This window comes from Staurois parvus, unplaced genomic scaffold (assembly GCF_062004578.1).
Source record: "Staurois parvus isolate SC_StPar_1 unplaced genomic scaffold, SC_StPar_1.0 ptg000434l, whole genome shotgun sequence".
NCBI classification, from domain to species: domain Eukaryota; kingdom Metazoa; phylum Chordata; class Amphibia; order Anura; family Ranidae; genus Staurois; species Staurois parvus.
In genome coordinates this window covers 1,191,743-1,199,975 of record NW_028318230.1, presented here as the reverse complement: position 1 = coordinate 1,199,975, position 8,233 = coordinate 1,191,743, and positions in this window count along the sequence as shown.

Genomic DNA, 8,233 nt, shown 5'->3' with positions numbered 1-8,233 from the left:
ACAAAAAATGATGGATAAAAAACTACACCCGCATCAGAAATACATCTAGGTGTATTTGGATAACATTGTCATCTTTATCATAGACTGGGCGTCCCATCTTCAATAAGTGCAGGTTGTCTTGGACTCTCTAAAGAAGGAGGGGTTTACCATTAATCTGAGAAAAGTATGCCATTGCAATGGACAGGACCAGGTACCTGGGGTACATTTGTTATAGAGTTATTATGCAAATACTGTGACCCTACTTGCATATGGTAATATTGCATTTCCTTATACTTCCTGTTTCCTGTTCTCTGCCTGACCTGGATGCAGTTCTGTTGTACAACATGATACCTTACACCAGCAGCTTGTGTTGTTTGCATTCCTGTACATGAAACATGGTGTCAGAAGTGACTTGAATCAGGACTGAGCCTCTTGTTTGGAGCACAGCAGCTTTGGGAAACACAGGTTTGTGAACTACAGCCTGAGACTGAGGATTTTCTGATATTTGATAGCTCAGAGGCTTACTGACATTATGGCTGCCATGAATTGCATACCTCCCCCAGAGGGGATGACAATGAGTGGGGACTGGAGCAGCAATTGAGAATCTTTCAGAGCTGAATTTGAAGATTATTCTCTGGCTACAGGCTTGAATGAGAAATGTGCAGTAGTGCAGGCAGCAACTCTGAGAAGAGTCATGGGCAGTGAATGCAGGCATGTGTATAAACACAATCTGACCCTCACAGCAGATCAGCAACACAATGTTGCAGCCATTCTAAATGCACTGGAAGCTTATTTCAAACCTGCTAAAAATGTAATTTATGAAAGGTATGTCTTTGGATGCTGCAAACAAGAAGAGGGAGAATCTTTTGATAACTTTGTTACACGCTTGAGAGAAAAGGCAGTTTGAGCCATCTTTTCCTGCCCCACGGAGTCCAGAAGGTTGTCATGTAACTACTTGCATCATCCAACTTACACTGTAAAAATGCATCCCGGGCATCAACTGACTGGATAAGTAATATGGTGATTGTAAGGAAGCCAAATAAGCTACGCATAGATCCCAAATTCTTAAATATGACACTGAGACAATCTCACTACATCATCTCAACTCTCGAGGATGTTTTGTACAAGCTGCCTAAGGCACATCTGTTCAAGCTTGTTGATGCCCGGGATGCATTTTTACAGTGTAAGTTGGATGATGCAAGTAGTTACATGACAACCTTCTGGACTCCGTAGGTCAGGAAAAGATGGCTCAAACTGCCTTTTGGAGTATCAGTTGCACCAGAGGTGTATCAACATAAACAACATGAACTATAGGCTGGACTCAGTGGTATTGAACTAATAGCTGATGACATCCTTGTGGTTGGCTGTGGGGACACAGATGAGGAAGCAGAGCAAGATCATGATGGCAAACAGCTGGAACTGATGAATTGTTGTAGGCAGGTAAAATTGAGACTTGGCATGAAAAAACTGCCATTCAAGGTCAAAGAGGTTCGCTTTCATGGACACATTCTACCCTGGGAGGGTTTGAAGGCTGACCCAGAAAAAATCAGAGCCAAACTGGATATGCCGCAGCCAGCAAATGTGAAAACCCTGCAGCGCTTCATTGGATTTGTTACCTACCTAGCAAAATTCCTACCACACCTCTCAGAGGTCTGCGAGCCATTGAGAAGGCTTCTGGACAAGGACGCTGTTTGGCATTGGCTTCCTAAGCATGATAATGCAGTGCAGGACATCAAACGCTTGGTCACGGACACACCTGTCCTGAAGAACTATGACGTTACAAAACCTGTAACTATTCAAAGTGTTGCAAGTAAAACTGGACTTGGGTGTTGCCTATTGCAAGCTGGCCAGCCTATCGCTTTTGCTTCAAGGGCACTGACTCTTACTGAGCAAAACTACGCACAAATAGAAAAGGAATGTCAGAGTATAGTGTTTGCCTGCCAGCGCTTTCACCACTACCTCTATGGGCGCGATGAGATCACAGCAGAAACTGACCATAAACCTCTGATTTCTATTTTCAAGAAACAACTTTTGTGTGCACCCAAACGTCTACAGAGCATGTTGCTCACGTTACAAAACTATTGCCTAAATGTTGTCTATAAACCTGGTCCTGAAATGTACATTAGTGACACCCTTAGCAGAGCTACAGCAGCAGGTGGTACACCTGAGTATGCACAACACACAGTTTGCAATGTTCAACGGGACCTGGATGTCCTGTCACAGATTAATCATTCAGACTATTTAAACGTCACGGACCAACGATTGCTTCAGATAAAACAGCACACTGAAACCGATGATAGTTTGCAGGCTCATAAATATGTTGTTGTCAGGAATGGACTGGCCAGCAATAGTGGGACTCACCTGCCTTATGAGCTGCAGTACCAGGGCTGGCCAGCGGGTGCTCCCAGCAATCAGAGACTCAACCTTGCAGCCAGTCAAACACCTGGAACTAATTATACTGGTGTATTTAAGGGATGGCCAGACCTGCAGACTCTGCCTTGGTGTATGTTTATCCTGGGCCCTGTATCCTGTTCCTGCTTCCTGTTTCTGTTCCTGTTCCTATTCCTGTTCCTGTCTTGTTGCTGACCCGGCCTGATCTATACCTCTGCTGACTTCTCCTGCTCTGACCCCGGCTCGTTCCTGACCATCCCTCTGCCTGACCCTCTGTACCACGCTGCCCGCTACCTGCTGACCCTGGCTTGTGACCCCGACCATTCTCCGCTTGCTCCCCCTGTATCTACCTGCCCGATTGATATTGACCCGGCCTGCCTGACGACGCTCGCATTGTTTGTACTGTTATCTGTGGGTGGTTGGTTGGGTTTGTTTGCACTGTATTATGTTTAGTATTGCACTGCGTTTATGTTTGTATTGTTAGTGTTAATAAATCGTATTGTTTATAACATATCTGAAGTCTGCGTTTCCCTGCGTCAGTCACACACCTCTGGTCATACCCGGGAGCTCTGACAGTTGTTCTGAATGGTTGGCCTGATTCCAAGTTGGAAGTGCCATTACTTGTGAGAAAATATTGGACTTTCAGAGATGAAATTGCCATTCAAGATGGTATACTGTACAAGGGGCCAAGGGTCATCATTCCTAAATCTTTAAGATCGGAGATGCTGACTTGTATTCATGGCAGTCACATTGGCGGAGAAGCATGCTATAGGCAAGCACGTGATACCCTATACTGGCCCAACATGCAGAACGAGATTAGAGACTTTGTTAGCTCTTGCTCGGCATGCAATGAATATGCGCAGGCACAACAGAAAGAACCTATGATGTCGCATGTGCTGCCCACCCGGCCATGGCAAATTGTAAGCATGGACTTACTGAATTATGCTGGGCAGGATTTTATACTAATTGTTGATCACTATTCCAAATTTTGGGAGATTGAGCTACTTCCTGACCTGTCTGCTGATACTACCATCAAGCGTTGTAAAGCACAGTTTACACGTTATGGCCAGCCGGATAGAGTAATCTCGGATACTGGACCTCAATTTGCATGTGAGCAATTCAGGCAGATTGGGGATTCAAGCATGTTACCTGATCCCCGAGGCACCCGTAAGCCAATGGCAAAGCAGAATCGGCTGTCAAGATAGTGAAGAATCTTTGTAAGAAGGCCAAGTTTGATGGTACTGATCCGTGGAAGGCCATTCTACATTGGAGGAACACCCCATCTGAAGGCATGGACAGTAGTCCTGCACAGTGCTTGATGTCTAGGAGACTGAAGACTTCATTGCCTGTGGCCAACAAATTACTTGATCCTTGTGTGGTTACAGGTGTCCCGGCGAAACTGCAGCGGAGGAAACAGATTGCCAAACTGTCATACGCTGTGTCTGCTAAAGACTTACCTGAACTAAGCATTGGGGAGCCAATCCGTATGAAGCCGCTTCCAGGTGACAGGACCGGTCGCTGGAGACTGGTTTCCTGTGTTCAGAGGGTTGCTCCTCGATCATATCTTGTGGATGTAGAATGCAGTTTTTAACGCCGCAATCGAGTGGACCTGCGAAGGGCAGAACGATTCACCACACAAGCCTATGAGCATCCTGCATGTGATCCTCCTGAGGTGCTCAATGCCCCGAGGCCTACTGGACCATATACTCAATATACATTGAGGATGACGTAATGCAGCCACATATCCCGTCAAGTTCTTCTTTGCCAAACACACCAGCCAGGAAAGAGGGTAGCTCCTTATCAACACCTTCTGGAGCTGAACAGATTTCTCCAGGCAAAATCCCCGTGGTCTTGTGTAGTGGTCGAGTTTCAAGACCACCAGATAGACACAATCTGTAGCGTATCTACCAGTAATACAGTATGCCATGTTCAAGACTGTCCAGGATCTGTTTTAGTATAATTGTTTACAAGGTTTGAATTGAATGTAAAAAAGGGAGATGTTATAGAGTTATTATGCAAATACTGTGACCCTACTTGCATATGGTAATATTGCATTTCCTTATACTTCCTGTTTCCTGTTCTATGCCTGACCTGGATGCAGTTCTGTTGTACAACATGATTTCTCACACCAGCAGCTTGTGTTGTCTGCATTCCTGTACATAAAACAACATTGTGGTCAGGGGTTTGGTGAAACCCCAGATGAACACAGTAGAGGCTCTTAAAACAACCTTATGCCAGTATCTATTGCTGGACTTTAATGTCCAAACAGATACCTTCAGCAAGATCTTTGGAGCCGTTCTGTCCTAAGAGGTCTTTTTTAGTTGAAAGTTGACAGCCGCTGTGAGAAATTACGCAGTGATGGAGTGAGAGTGCCTGGCCATTAAGAGGGCTCTAGACTCAATACACCATTTTCTTCCCAGCAGGAAGTTTTGCCTGGTGTAAGACTATGCCCCACTAACCTGGATGAGACAAAGCAAACACAATGAATGCCAGGGTAACCAGATGGTTCCTGGCATTACAAGAGGTTAATGTTGAGGAATACCTTATTGGCTTTTTTAGTAGAAAGTTGACAAAGAGGGCTGATTTACAGTACTCTCAGGATTTGTTTAATTTTGGACCCAGAACTCAGAGGTTTGCAGAGACTTTGGGTGGGAAAGAAACCATATTAATACACAATCAAATTCTTCTGATTCAAATGCACATAATCAGATGATCACACAACCAAGTCTTTCATTACCACAACTTACACAATCTTTCTCTAATACTCAGTCTGGACAGCCACAACATTCCATACATGAGCCAAACCTCACGGTCTCACAAGGGAACATCCACACTACTATTAATACCACATGGTGTGGCTCCCTAAATATACCATGCGAGAATTCATGTGATAACACTATCTCCCTTAGACTCCAGCATCCTTCTTTTTTAGTGAACCCCATGGGGGGAACAAAAACAATACAAAAAAATCTAGATCAATATGTGACATGGGCACAAATAGACAGAACACCTTAGAGGTAATTAATTTATCCCCTATACAACTTTCTCCAGAAGAAATAGAAATATTTTCTCTGGGTCTTGGTTTTTGTCCTGAGAAAGATTTTGATTAATTTGAGGCAGTCAAGGATATTGACTATTGAGGGTGTTACAAGAGAAAAATTAAATCCATAAGAATTGTTTATTCAATTTGGATTTTTCCAGTTATGAAAACGGGATTTCAAGCTTCTTCAGGAGCTTATTGAATTACAGGAGGAAAGTGATAATATGGACTATATTGATGAAATTGACAAATGGGACATGGTTGAACTATTGGCTGTAGATGCCAATTCCTCGGCCTCAGTCCAATTCCCATTTCAGAAAACTTTTAAATCTAAGTCCAAAACTTTTCCTCCATTAACCCTCAATGGCAACATCTTTGCTTTTGTGCAGTAAACAATGAATGAGATTATTGCTTTACCCGTTGCGGGTACTTCTGGACAAAACTTGACCAAATCCCATGAGTTAGCTTTGGATAAATTAAGGAAAAGAAAGGAGTTAGTGATAAAACCCTCTGATAAGGGAGGTAATGTTGTAGTAATGTCCTGTGATCAATATAGCGTCATGTGCCAGCAGATTCTACAAAATACGAAGCAGTATAAAAAGGTTTCCCAACATCAGGTAAATAAGGCAAAATTAACTTACTATAATATTTTCAATGGTGCTCTGCAGAAGAATGTCATTCCTAAGAGCACTTGGGAATTCCTGAATACCGAATGGCCACGTCTTCCTACCTTTTATGCCCTACCGAAAGTATATAAAAATCTAAACAAACCCCCAGGTAGGCCCATCATTTCTGGATGTGTTGGGCTTACAGAAAATACAAGTACCTTGGTGGACATGCCTTTAAGACCACATGTTACCAGCTTACCATCGTATACTAAGGATACGATTCATTTATTACAAATAATTGAAAATATGCAGGTCCCTGCTAATACTTTACTAGTGGCCCTGGATGTAGAAGCTTTATACAGCAGTATACCACATAGTAAGAGCCTGGATATTGTTAATATGTTTTTACAGGAAAGAATCAGGGACCAGACTGAATTCAATATATTTGTCCTTGAAGTTCTTCAATACATTCTCAACAGTAACTACTTCAATTTTAATGGTTCCCACTTTCTCCAGGTGCAGGGTGTAGGTATGGGGACGTAGTAGTGCCCCATCCTACACCAATCTGTACCTGGGGGGTGGAACCGTGAAATATTTGGGGATTAGTCTCTCTCAATGTACCTGTGCCATGTTCTGTCATGGCACATATACATTGATGACATTCTCATCCTTTGGGATGGCACCAGAGAACTTTTGGATGCCTTTATTACACATCTGGAAATCAATTACTTCAACCTGTCTTTCAATATGACATGTAATCCTAAACATCTTTCTGTTTTGGATGTGGAGATCTTCATACGGGAAGATTATACTTTAGGGTCTACTCTATACCGTAAAGCCACAGCTGGCAATACTATCTTGAAAGCCAATAGTGGCCATCCACATAATCAAATTAGGTCTATACCATATAGCCAATACTTGCGTCTTAAATGTAATTGTTCCAATCAAGAAGAGTTTAAATGAGAGGCAGATGCATTAAGAATTAGATTGTTAGCTTGTGGAAACTCTAACAAAATGTTGAAAAAAGCATACCATCGAGTAAATCCACAGTCACGTACAGATCTGATTTTTAAGACATTCCATTCCAGTCCTAATACAGTAACAACCACTAAATTAATTATGCGGTATAACCAACAACAGCAACAAATTTGTCATATCATCAAATACTTATCGTATTTATGATAATGATTACTTATCATAAGTCAATTAGAGATAACGTAGTACACAGCCATTTTACTAGATCAGGAAGGGCAGATCCATGTCGCCATAGGAGAACCTTCATTTGTGGTGGCTGTGCATACAGTCAATATATCTCCCAAGGCAGAAAACATGTACCGCAAAATGGGGAGATGCATGAAGCATGACACTATGCTAACTAGGCAGGTGTTGTTTATATGATGAAATGCGGTTGCGGCAGCTTCTATATTGGTGAAACCAAATGCAAATTTTGGAAAAGAATTTATGACCATGTTTCAGCCATCCAAACAGGAGATACTGCATCCCCAATAGGTAGATATGATACCTGGTACCACTCTAAGAATGCACCAGGGGCGGACTGACAACTCATGGGGCCCCCGGGCAATAGGGGATCATGGGGCCCCTTTGTCCTTGCCCAAACTCAAAAAAGCCTATGAAAAAGGTACCAGGGGCATCTCATGGGGCCCCCTACAGTGCCCGGGTTTCCAAATGGTCAGTCCACCCCTGGAATCCACAATGTGTTAGGTTCTTTGCCCTTGAAAGGGTTCACTCAGATCCTCGAGGTGGTGATTGGGACTGTCGTATCCTTCAAAAAGAAGCGAGATGGATACATAACTTGGCAGTGACATAGCCTCCGGGTTTGAATGACTCACCCTTTTTGCCTTGATTTATTATTTAAATTTCTTCTCATTCTTTTTCTTTTTTTTTTCAATTTTCATCCATCATATATCTTTATATTGAAATCTGCTGTATTGGGTATTTTTGTATAATTTTGTATTTACTTTAAAACTTCTGTACTTTACCATTATATTCTTTTTGATGTACTACGATCTTCGTCATGTATATTTATGTGTACCTTACATGTTTGTGGTTATCTGAATAGTAAATTGTAAAAGCTGGATGGTGCTCAAAACTGACTCTGAGGAGGGCATTTGGAATCATAAACGCATGTTCTCTATAGTACTGTAATTTTGATATATGCATATATATAATAATATATATATATATATATATATAT